The 13761-nt window shown below is 39.0% G+C and overlaps 1 protein-coding gene across 1 annotated transcript in view; it reads left to right on the plus strand.

The window, feature by feature from the left end:
- The first annotated feature begins 969 nt into the window (after positions 1-969).
- Positions 970-13761, plus strand: part of si:ch211-12e13.12 (paralemmin-2) — a 47652-nt gene continuing 34860 nt past the window's right edge. Inside the window, exon 1 of the mRNA XM_055161494.1 lies at positions 970-1179. The gene's annotated coding sequence lies outside the window, so the exon portion shown is untranslated. The remainder of the gene's footprint in view (positions 1180-13761) is intronic.

The raw sequence follows: 13761 nt of genomic DNA on the forward strand, positions 1-13761 counted from the left end.
GCTTTTATGGTACAAGCATGAAACTTTGCCAGATTAGTAACACCCCCAAGACTAATATTTCTGGATATGGAACCAAGTCTCATTCAACACTGGAGCTGAGAACAGCACATGTCACAAAATGGACTATATGAAACACAACTGCATAATCCCTTTCTTATAGTCTAATTTGCTTAATTATCCATTTTGTAATGTTGAACAACTATTTTTTCTAAACTCCAAAGCTTTAAGGAGGTCAAGTGACCATTTTCTTTGAGAATGTAAGGGTTATGTGGGTTCCCTGTGGTTGAAATCCAAGTAAATAAAATATTTTATCTTTCAAAGACATATTGGATTGGGTTTTTGATAACAAAAAGCATTTAACCATCTCTGAAGATCTGTAAGTGCCATATCACATTTCATAATAATAATTAAATGCTGCATGGAAGCGAGGCTTAACCCCAAACAATGGCAAGAATGGCCATTGAACTGCCAGCAATCAGATACCAAGAGGGAATCATGTACTGGCCAAAGGAGGAGATACAGACCACAGATGTTAAGACACAAAAGCTCCTGACCTGCATGGAGGGTCCATCCCAAATCCAGCACCTTGAGACTGTACGCGAGCTGAAAGGAAGGAGGCCGAGGACTAGTGAGTTTGGGAACCACTATCCAGGATGAAACATCCAAGCTCCATGAATACATCAAGGAAAAGGCCCCGACAGATGAGGTGCTCAGAGAATGTCTCAGACAGTGGGGTCCAGAGGAAGAGATGCTGGAGGGACCATCATGGCAGGACAAGCCCCTACACGGGGCGTACCACCGGAACATAACTGAAGTGACTGATATCAAGAAATCCTACCAATGTGTAACCCACGCAAGTAAAAGTGCCCACCTCCTGTGACCGCGCCCACCAATAAGCCCGAAACGCCATATTACCCAGAGTGCCTCTCACCACTTCCTGCTCTGATGCTTCCTGCTACCGTTCACTGTGGCTGTGTGCTGGTCGTGCTCTGGAGTCGGCGTGCTCCGTGATCGCTCGAGATATCAACCTCTACTACTACTATTTCTACTTTTACTTCAAAGCGTTCAACCCTCCAGTCAGCGGTCAGGTTTTTTTTTCCTTCCCTTTGGGACAACCACTCAACTTCAACACCTCAGCCGTGAGTCTATGATGGAGAGCTGTGAATACTTCACCTTGTGGTAGGAGATTGAAAAAAAAAAAAAAAATGTGTTTCTCACCTTCCACGGTGGTAGGTCTCTCTCACCCTCATTGAGCTCGGGTCCTCTACCAGAGGCCTGGGAGCTTGAGAGTTCTGCTGTTCCCAGTACTGCACTTTTCTGGACTGAGATGTCCATTGTTTTTCCCGTATCTGTTGTCGGTATATATATATATATATATATATATATATATATATATATATATATATATATATATATATATATATATATTCCTCTATTTTGCTGGATCTAAACTTCAAGAAAAACTTTTAAGAGCTTTGAATCTCAGTCAATACGACTAGTGGACTAAACCCCCCAAAAGACAATATACGATCTCACAGGACTCTCAAATTAACTGAAGTTGTTTGTTTGGTTGTTTTTGTTTTGTTTTGTTTATTATATCATATCTGTCCTATTTATAATACATATATATATCAAATGCATAAATACGTTTATATTATATTATTATTATCATTATTATTGCCAACTTAAGAAAATATTATACAATTTATCATATAAACTTTAATGTGTGTCCGCTCTTTCATTCACTTACCCTATGGCTCTTCAGCTAATCTACTTCTGAACAACTTATATTGCAGTCAGACCACCTAGCCAACTACGCGTTACAAATGGCTTGAGAGGGCTGGTCTGAAAGACACACAGGCACTCATCCTGGCTGCTCAGGAGCAGGCCCTGAGCATTCGAGCAATAGAGGCCCAGATCTACCACACCAGACAAGACCCACGGTGTAGACTGTGCAAAGAGGCTCCTGAGACAGTCCAGCACAGAATTGCAGGTGTAAGATGTTGCAGGGAAACAAACATGGAGTGACATAACCAAGTGGCGGGCATAGTGTACAGAAACATCTGTGCAGAGTTCAGAAAATGGTCTGGTCTCAGTCCTGGTTTAGACCTGGTTGGCTGTTATCCCTTTTTTCCATTATTCATTTAAACACAAAATCAAAACTGAAAAAACTAATTGTTATCTGTTTTTTTGTTTTCTTATTTTTGGTTTTATAGAACAAGTTAGAAATTGATCCTGCATAATACTTCTCATTGGTATGAAATTTTGACCTTCTGACCAGTAGAGGAGTACTCTGGGTCCTGGCTTAGAGTGAACGTAGATTTTTTTAATCTTAGTTAAAAACACTGCTCTGCCTGAATTGTAACATTTCTAGTATCAATAAATATAGCAGCTTCACTAAAATACACTAAACAACTAAAATGCTTTGTAACACTCAGAATAACGGTAAATTAGTTCATGCGTTAGTTCATTAGTTTGTCTGCTGCTGTAGGTCCATAGGTTATTTGATTAAAAATATCAAATTTGCTGAGACAAAATGTTCACGCACAATCCATAATCAATGTATTTTAACATAATAAGTCAATATTACAAATGTCTTCAACTTGATTTTTATTTTTTTTGTTCATTGCTGTGAAAAAGACAGTTGACTTATGACCTTAGCAAATTGCAGCATAAAGTTTTCTTAAAATATTCAATCAAAAAGTTGCCATGGTTCATTAAAAGTATGTTCAATCTGGATTGGAATTGCAATGTTACCTTTAATTTTGACCTTTTGACCACAGTGAAAAGTGAAAGCATGCTCCCAAAATACAGGTCAATTCAAATATTTTCTTGGCTTTTGAAACCCTGACCTCAGCCCCCACACACATACTAGTATACTAGGTTTGGATGCTTTATGTGGACATTACATTGTCTTACATTCATTTCCTGGAGACTGGATATAACCATAACTGTATAATAACCATATAACCATAGTGACAAAGAGGACCTTTATCCCTATTTATTCACATTTAATTTCATTTTACATCTGTTTATCCATATTCAACTAAACAACTAAATATTACTATCCCAAGTTCGCTTTATTTAGTCTTTGTTTAGTTAAGTAAGTTAAGTAAGGTGGGTCTCAACATATTTAAAAAGGACACAGGAGTCAAGATATGGCTCTTTAATTTCTTTTATTTATCGTTTGTTCTTAATTGATTTACTTTTTTTTTTCTTTACCTTTTTAAAGAAATTAAAAAACCCTCCCGTGCCCAGAAAAAAATAATGAAAAGTAATAAACAGAAAGGTGGACCTGGCGAGCCGGCCAAACAGAACAAAAAGGTGCGACACCGGGCCAACCCCGTACAGGGCCGTAGAAGCCGGTGCCAGCACCTGTAACTCAAACAAGAAAAAAACCCAAACCAAACTGAACCCAAAAGAAATGCGAAAACAGAACAGCCGGTCCCACCAGGTCAAAACAAAAGGCTAACGGCTAACACAGGCTACATTTGAGCCCACCCTGCACCTGGCTGACAGGGGCGAGGCCACCCTCAGGGCGCGCGCACGGAGACTGGAGCGCGCAAGGTGAGCGGGGCTGGGCGGAGCAAGGCGCACAGAGCGGAGGAGCAGAGAGAGAGCGCGCCACAGGCAACCAGCCCTATTTATAGGCTCCGCACAGTCAAACAAAAATAAACCATAAACAAAAACTATACCAACAAGGACTAATTACAACTTACTACAAAAGAAAACAAAAACAACTAATAATCCGAATTAATGCGCCTGCACGTAACAACATAACTTACCATCTTACCTGTTAATCCTCTGGGGTGAGGTTTTGGGCCAGACCATGTGAAGGGGAGACTCTGTTTTAGTTCTTTTTTGTTTTATGGATTTAGTTTTTTTGATTTTCATATTTCAGTGTTTATAGTTTATTTTGAGCACTGTTATTTAAAGGGTACTTAGGCTCTTGTAAGAAAAAAAAAAAAAAAAAAAAAAACACTTTAGAAATAAGTAATGTGGCAAGAAGAGCTAACCTGGGTTTGTTGGCACTGACCCAGAGGGAGGTACTTCCTGTATGGGGGGAACTATATATTTGGTGCAGTTTAGCCCATCAAGAGTTCACCTCAGTGTAGCCATGTACATGTGGGTTTTTCCTTTGTTTCATTCATTTCTGTTGCTTTTGACTCTATTTGAGCACAATTATTTTTTAGTAAATATGTAATTTTTCTTTTTTCCACGAATCCACGGTGAAAGTAAGAATAAATATTTCTGTAACACTTTATAATAACTACACCTTATTTAGCCTTAATAAAGCATCAATAAAGACTTAATTAATAATGAACAAAGACTTAATTAATAATGATTCATGCTTAGTAAATGTTTAATAAAGGATAATTAGTCTTCACTTTAGAAAAGCTCTCAAAAAGACTTAACTAACAGATAACAGCTGCATGAATTATCATTGCATTGCATTATAAGTAAATCATTCTCTCATAGCTTACTAATGATTAATAAATGCTCAAATGGTTAGTCCATGAGTAATTAAGTATGAAATAATTATGAGAAACTATTTACAGTACAGGCAAATTAAGTGCAAATGCTAATTAAGGTAGTAATTAAGTAGTTACTAAGCGTGAATCATTATTAAGTCTTTGTTCATTCTTAATTAATCCTTTGTTCATGCTTTATTAAGGCTAAATAAGGTGTAGTTATTATAAAGTGTTACCAATATTTCTGGTGAAATAGACATTTTTGTGTCTGCCTCCTACTTTTGACCACTTTGACCAGCTTCCCCACAACCATACTTGGATAATCTTAACCTGAACTGTAACTGCATCCTTATTTCACCATATCCTTGAAAACTAAGTCGTGGATCTAATATTGCAGTATTTTCCTCATTTCTGGTCCCTATGAAGTGACTATGTACAGATTTTTGTCCCCACAATGTGATAGTTAAAACTCCACTTGCACTGAATATTTAAAAAAAAATATGCAGTGTTTGATGCTTATAATTTTGTTGGTTTTCTATTACAATGGCAATAAAATGTTGAATCTTGAATAAATACCTGCCTTGAGGGAAGACAGAAGATCTGTGGACAAGAATTTTGAAATAGATTTTAGGGGCTGGAAGACAATGTCACACTCATATAATGGTATATTTTTTTGTTTTGTTTTAGTGGCAGTGGCTTCAGCATTTTGTGTTAGTTGTCACTGCCTGATGAGGGGTGAAACCCTTCAACAAGCCATAGAATAGTCAAGTTTACTGTATTAATTTCTTCCTCTTGTTACCCCATATGTCTCTCTCCTCCTCTCCTCCCTCTCTTTCTTCCCCTCACCAGTCTCTCTCTCTATTTCTTTCTTTCCGCAGGCAGTGACTCATTTAGTGCTTAAAAAAGAAAGGGCTCTATTACATTCAATGACTTCCACATTCACATCCCTATCGACGTCAGAATAATTCAAAGCCCATAAATATAGGGTGAGTGCATGGTTCAATTATCAGAGTGGAAAAATTGAAGTCCTTGGTTTCCTTGTACAACAGTCCCCTTGGCTTATGGCTCATGCAGCATACTGTTGACTGTTTCAGAGATTTCAAATTGAATCGAATGATGTGCATTATGGTATTGTGGCTGTATATCTCCCAGGTGAATATGCCAACTGCTGGTTAAGAGTAGAGGGAGTAGGGAGCAGCGGCAGAGGATGAAGAGTGGAGTCAGGAGTGGGCATTCTCTACATAGACACTCTATCCATAATCAAGTCCAGACTGAAAACCATTTCAAGGTATTCTCCCTTTGATCCTATTTGCAATTTATCTGCATAATGAATGTGTTATTTGTAGCTACCATTTTTGCACCACTTTTGCCTGGGATCCAGAATATACACTTCTCTAATACTTTATGAAGATGTGAGTCTGAAGTTCAGATCAGAATGACTGACAGGTGGATTAGCCAGTTAGGGTTGTCCGTCCATATTGAAACAATCGTATGGCTGCAACAAGGAAAAAAGGAAAGAAACAATAAAACATTTTATACAGCACACAACTGACTTATTTTGACCTCCAGAGCTGCTTATACAATATATCTGTTCTTGAACTGTCACCTTAACGTTTTGGAGGGTTTCAGTGCCTGAATGATCATGGAAGCTATGTTGTCCGAGGCTTCATGCCCCTGGTAGGGTCACCCAAGGCAAACATGTGCTGGGGGACGGCTCAGACTAAGAGCGGTCCAAATATCCTTTATGATGAGCACTACAACAAGGCCAGTTATGTTGCCCGGATTGGTGTCACCGGGGCCCCACCCTGGAGCCAGATTTGGTGGTCAGTCATCACCCCATGGGGTCCGGCCTGGCACAGCCCAAACAAGTGACATGGACATAAGGCACATGTCTCCAAACACTCAGCTGTTTATTTCAAAATCACCACACATGACCAGAAATCCAAAAGTTTCTTCTTCTCCCTAGATCTATATGAAACAAAAAGTGAATGGCCAATTCTACAATAACAACTCTTATAAAAATTTCATATTTTTTGGAAGTATTGCAGCAAACTGCTGAATTATGGAGGACTGAGACAAATAGAGTTCTGCGTGAAGTGGTTGTGCCTTCCAAGGATGGGGATTATTTATTATTTGATTATTTCTAAGATTATTTGAAGGTCCACTATGGAACTTTTCTGCTGGAGGGTCTGCCACCTGCGTGTTTCCATGCCTGGTATGTTCAGCACATTAGAAATGTCTCCATGGAGACATGACATTGTTGTAAGAGCCATGTTTCCCAAAATAGAAAGGGTAAATTGTAAACTTGTAACCAAAGTAATAATAAAGAGAGTGAGCTCACAAGTAAAGAGCTTAACGTCAGCTACAACAGAAAGACCGAGTGACACCGAGGTAAACCAAAGTAAAAACTTCAAACACTGAATGCATTTTATCTGGGTTAAAATATGCACAATTTTATTTTTACTTTACATTACTTTAGTTTTAACCTTAACTACAACTTGGTTTATAATTTAAAAACAACAAAGAACACCAAAGTGAAAAAAACACTTCTTAAAAACTCTTAAAAAACCAAACAAATCTAATGAAACAAATCTAATTAAAATTTTGTGTCAAAGACCAAACTGAACAGGTGCATCTAAAAAAATAATTTAAAAACAGCACAGAAGAGGACGTGTAATGTGTAAAGGCAGCTCATTCCACAATGTTGGTGCTGCCATGTCTAAATAAATTATGTTTTTGTATGATTTAAAAGTAATCCCATGTGACATCCTTCACCGACTAAATAAGCAGAAGCCTGAAAACAGCCTGTAAACACAGCCCCTGATCCACTTCCATACCACAAAAACATCTTATATTGTCAATCACTTTTCTAAGCGTTATATTTTAAAAGCCAGTTATCCCAATATAAAAAGTATAGAGAGTCGAACGAGTAAAAAAAAAAAAAAAAAAATACAGGATTAGCATTTTCTCCCAGCATTCAGGGCCATTTATGATTAGGCCACTTTATGTGCAGAAAGGGAAATGATGAATAGTGTTATTTGTAGCACTCCAGCTTGCTCCTGCAGTCGAATCTTTCTTAATGAACCATTTATGGTTTGTGCTGCTTCCTGTATAATTTTAAAACACATTTTATATTAGCTGCAGAAGTGACGACATTCAGTAAGAAAATGGTAGATCATCTCTAGAAAATAACATCCAAACCCTAAAACTGAGAGGTTGTGAAGTGACAGTGGCCATTAGATTTGTTGTGCTTATGTGTGCTGTTACAAAAAAGTCATATGCTGCTGGATCCACCAAGAGCTCTGGAACACAATATGATGAGGGAACAGCATGTTATAATGTTGTTCCCTCATTAAAAGCATGCCTGAAGAGGTTTTATATGTCATCCATGCATGTTTCAGTATTTTATCAGTCTCTTCTCGGCCCTATTTGAACCCTCTCTACAGTTAGCTCTAAGATTCTGTCTATTGCTCAGCCCACAAGCCTATGTCATCCATGCTCCCACACCACAATTCTCTATACATACAGAAATAGAAGTAAAACATCTCTTCTTTAAGAAATTTAAGCAACACAAAGTTATCATTTGATAGTAAAAAATGCTGACCCTATTTTGATGAATTAGGGCTCAAGGGCTGCAGCTTACATTATTTCATGTTGGTAATTATAATATGAAAATTGTGAGCAACCATTCATTATTTAGTCCAGGGACAGTGCATATTAATGACACCAGGATCACTTAAAGCTCCCAGTGTGTAAACAGAGGCAGACGTGAATGGACCATAGTGTGTTGAGTGTTTATGTCTCCTGATCTTTTACTGCCTGTACACTGGACATGATGTCCAAGTTGTTTATGTAATCCAGTTGGTTTAAATGTAAAAAGAACTTTGGCCTTTTCCAAATTACATTTTCCTATGCAATCCTCATTTTGCATATTTCCACAAAGAACCCGTCACATGAAGTGCTGTTCATGGAGTCAGCATCAGAGTTCAGTAGGTGGGCAGAACACCGGAGAGCAGCTTGACGTGCAAAACACACCCGAGTTTAGTTCCATGTTTAGTTTCGTTCTATATTTATTTAAAAGCATGAACGTCTTAATTTAGAAAATTAACTTTTAGAGAAAATTCCTTACAACGTTTAACAATTAACTCACATTATTTTTTACCAGGCTCTATGCACAAGTGAAAATGCACCTACATATACACATGCATGCGTATACTACATACACAGCCACATATTATCCATTTTCTCTGTGACAGTGAAAGAAATGATTTAACAGATCCATGAGTTGGCTTAGGTGTGTAACACAAGAGAGCATCCAGCCAGACGCTCGGACTTTATGTCTTCTGCATGAGCGAGGGAAGTGTGATCCAAAGCTACAGCTCTGAACACTCTAGTGAAGGAACCTCCATTCAGCTGGGAAAGAAACTCACTCAGAGTTCAGTGCAAGGAGGGAGCAAAAGGAAGGAGGAATTGATTTGGAAAAGGGCCTGAAAATGTGTTTAGACACTGGCAACCCAGGTTCAGTTGTGATTGAAGAGAACAGGCTATACATCCATCCATCCATTTTCTTCCGCTTATCCGGGGCCGGGTCGCGAAGGCAGCAGTCTAAGTAGGGACTCCCAGACTTTCTTCACCCCAGACACGTCCTCCAGCTCCTCCGTGGGAACCCCGAGGTGTTCCCAGGCAAGCTGAGAGACATAGCTCCTCCAGCATGTCCTGGGTCTTCCCCGGGGCCTCCTCCCGGTGGGACATGCCCGGAACACCTCCCGACAGGCTATACAGTTCCTTGAAACTATGACTGCATATTGATTTTACATATTGTGCATTGTGAATGTGTGAATGCAGTATTGATATGAACAGCCAGCAGAACCAAGCTCTAAATAGTAAAACTACAGCAAGCAGCACATTTTCTCTTACATTTTTTTATATTGAAAAAAGTCTAAGTGGCATTTTTGAACCCTACATCTATGATATAGTTATTTATGTTCACTTGACACCATCAACAGCCAGAGCGGTTTGGTCTGCCTGTTGTTTGAATCTCAGCTGGAGGCACAAATATGTTCCAAATATGGATCTTGGGCCTGTGAACACCTCGTAATGACACACAACAAGCCCAGAAGTGATTGTTTTGCCCAATGCCCGAAAATGGGTGATTGCAGCACAGCAAGGTAAGTATTCAAATAAACAGAAGATATTGTACCGGGATCTTAGTCATCCGCCACTTTTTCCAGTAGTTTCGGCATTAAACTAAGGTGGGCTGATTGTTGAGAGCTGATGTATTTAAAATGTGAATCAAGATTTCACTGTTGTAATTTATAGCAACTAATACCCAGCCCATTGTAAACACAAAGAAAACCATAACCCTAACCCAAAGCTCATCTGTGTTTGTGAATAACCATACTTCACATTCTATCCCCCAAGCAACAAACTTAATTTTGGTCTATTTTCAGCCTGTCTTCCAGACTTTCACAGTCTTGTCAAAATGCTATTAAGCAAACTTCAACGTGTTTTTTGACCCACAATGGAGTGTGGATAAAATGTTTGGTGGATGAGTGCATTACTTGCTTTCTTTGAAACTGTTGTTATCTGTCAGTTTTAGTCTTTCTAAAGCTTTCCCCAAGGGATCTTTGGCATCTCCTCTGCTTATTTTGTCTCTATTGTCAGAAATCTTTCAGCAGACATCGGGTCATTGATATGGTGAAAGGATTCTGCTTCCACTTCTAGATTATAGTTGACGATTAATAATGGTTTGATTACTTGTGTGGATGATTCAGGCACTAAACACACTTGACCATTGGATGACTACACATATACTATGCGATTGTGTATTCTAAAATCAATAAATTTCAATGGTGGTTAAAAAAGTCAAAGCCATGCAACATGCATAGAGTGAAATACACACCTAGTGTGTCCCAGGTCTCAGTCTGTTATATATTGAAGGCTGTAACAAATAATAAAGTGTCGTGAGTATACCACATGCAATTATTAAATGCTGAAATCATGTATTTGTTTAAATGTTGTTAATGAAGTCACGCAATTAATGCTTAACTATTGAAATCTGATATATATGTTTAAAGAAACTGCTGTGTGGGTTGTGTCTTTTTAAGGAAATTCTGTACAGAGCAGCTGACGAGGGGACATCCTGGCTGCCACCAAACCTAAATAGATCCGGACATTCCCATAAACGGAGAGGCTTCAGGGAGGATCCAAGGCGTGAACCTGATCAACATATCATTATGCATATTTCTGTGAATGTATATATACTGGGTTAAGGGACAGATGCAGGTGTTCAGACTGCCTGAAACTAAGTCCTGTGTAGAATAGGCCATCAGGGATAGTGGTCTGACCCAGAGCTCTGTATTAGAATTGTATTGGACAGGCAATAAATTCTTTTTACTTTTAATCGATCGATTCCAGTTGTGATTTTTGATAGAACACGCCTAACAATATGGAGAACATTTTATGTCCATTACTTTTTTTTTGAAATATAAAATTCTTTTAAACTTTATCTGTGAGTATTAACAGCTGCCAACAAGATGGTCCCTGGCCTGCAGGGTAGTTCGCTTAGGCTGACCATGTCTCCTGTCGCCTGGTGGTCTCTGGAGGAAGGTGACCCAAGTGACAAAAACGTGATGCAATATACAAGAGCCAATGCAAATCCTAAATCATACATACAGGTCAGGGAAACAGGTCAGGCATTCCACATCCAATAAAATAATACCGAAAGGAATGTGAGAGGGAAATGGCAGAGAGACTCACTACAACACAAAAAGACAGAGCAGAGCAGGAAAATCTAAAATCTGCCATATCAGATCACTGTAAAAGAAATGACGAGGTTATGGAACGGAACGGGGCTCGAGTCATTGGATCAGAGAACAAGTGCAAATGCTGAATCAGGGCGGCCACTGAAATCAGAAAACAGGGCACTGACAGCATCAGCCGTGATGCTGATGTGTTCCTCCTATTACACACCTGGGACACCCTCCTCCAGAGAACACCGCATGACAGGTGGTGTGGTTAGATGTCAGGCTGATATACTGAGGTACTGCAGAAAGTACCAACAGCTGATATACCACACGTCACCACCAAGATGGGTGACTTTTCTGAAGATATCTTGCAGCAATCAGCCAAAACATGTCAACAAGGTAAATACATCTGTACTGTTTATTTCTGTTTGTGGTGATATTTGAATATTTATTAGGTTCCTGGCACTAAATGAAGTGTCACCTTATTTGTAATAAAATGTATTTAATGGGGGACCAAAGGGAGCTGAACTGAGGTGTTTTTGTGAGGATGCAAATACAAATATGCTCCAGCAAAAGGTTACTGAATTTCCAGTTAACCAGAATAGGTTTTTGGTGCAGCATAAAGCAAAAAGTGCAGGCGCTATAGTTACCTCAGTCCTGAGTACACTAAGTACACTCCTAACAGATACAGTGAGGGGGGTACAGGAACAGGGAGGGAAAAACAAACTGATAATTTTCCTAAGCCCCGGAGCCTAAACATGACCACTCATTCAAGTCAAGGGGTGCATGTCTCCAGATGAGCCTAGCCTGGCAAGAGACTGTACTTCTGGAGGCTCAGTAGTGCTCTTTTCTCACGCGGGTGTGTATATTACAATTAAACATTGTTTGAAAAAGATTTACAAAGAGATTTTTCATCCATAATAACTTAGTTTAAAGTGACAAAAAAAAAGAGAGAGAAGCGCTCCTTCCCTGTCTGTCCCTCTGCACCATGTGTGTCCTGCACAGGCAGCAGTGGGGGAGAGGGGAAGGAGCTGGAGCAACAGAGAACAGAGAAGCAGCTCCAGTTATAATCTAGTCATTTAAATAATACAGTATAAATCAAGTGAATGAACTATATCAACACATAAAATACATTCACAACACAATATATAAAAACATGAACCCAATTAAAAACCAGGCAACCAAAACTGTGAGTTGACCCCATTATTGTAAATTATTCCAAAATCTCAACTCATCTTGATCTCATGAATCTGATCTTATGTCTTGTTTTATCTCTTGAAAATTCTGTTTTTATATGTCAACGTGCACTAAAACATGTGAGTAATAAAGACTGACATGTTTCAGATGTGCTCAATCCCATCCTAAACATTCTTTGGCCTGTGTAAAATACTCTGTACATAACTACCAGTTGTAAATTTGGATTGCTTATTCTGCTTATTCTGAAATTATTTGTGCACATTTGAACCCAGAATTGTTTGTCAGAGCTAAGGTAAATCTGTCTCACATTTGGAAATGGGGAAAGAGACTGAATCATCTGATCTGTAGAGTAACACATAAAGTTTAGAATCTAGACAATGCTCAAAAAGTTTGAGTATTTTTCAAAAAAAAATATTTATTGTTGGTAGAAGTTGTTTATATTCTACGAATTTATTGGAGTGAATTCCATACTGTGCCATTAGATCCTTAAATGGAATAAACATCCCATTATCAATTCTATGCTTAGAATGGGTTATGGCCTTACTGTGCCATGAATGAACATTTTGGCTCTTCTTGTTTTGCACGAAGTCTGGGTTATTCCAGATAGGTATAAACTGGCACGGTATATGCGAAAAACCTGTTATTTGAATTAATTCCCACCGGGCTGAGAGGGACGTGATTATCGTCTGCAGTGTTGTGCATGAACGAGTTCAAAAGAACGCGTTCATTGAACACGTTCATTTTTCAGTGAACTTTGAACTGAACGCAACACTTTTGTAAATCAAGAACTTGAACGTGAATTTGTTCAAATTATGTGTGATGAACGACGTACGTCACTGTTGGGGTTCGTCGGAATTTGTTTTCACCTGACGAGTGACGATCTGCTCGCACTTCACCTCGCGAAACCGGCAGCTTTAGCGGAACGTACGGGCTCTTGTGTCTCTCAATGGGAAGTCAATCAAACTTGACTGGGCGCGTTTAGCTGCTTGTATTTACCTTCTGTACAGGCTGACCACGGCAAACGCAAGGATTTCAAAAGTAAATTTCAAAGCACTAATTAACAGTCTATGTGGATCTGGGCTCTTTCACATGATACACAACTGCCCAGGGAGCACAATGTGCTGATGGTAAATGCACAAATACAACAATAGATACATGCTCTCTCTGTATTTTGACGGGGATACGCGCCTACGCTCGTGTAGAGCGTCAAAAAATAGGATGGATCCTATTTTCTGAAATCTACACGCACAGGACGTGCTGCTCCGCGCGCTTATTATTTTACTTGGTGCATATGTCAGTAACGCGCGTCACAATGCTTTTTTAACCTGGATTGAAATGGTGGGTTT

Source organism: Boleophthalmus pectinirostris, unplaced genomic scaffold (assembly GCF_026225935.1).
Source record: "Boleophthalmus pectinirostris isolate CB_2022bp ecotype Guang Dong unplaced genomic scaffold, ASM2622593v1 HiC_scaffold_4, whole genome shotgun sequence".
NCBI lineage: Eukaryota > Metazoa > Chordata > Actinopteri > Gobiiformes > Gobiidae > Boleophthalmus > Boleophthalmus pectinirostris.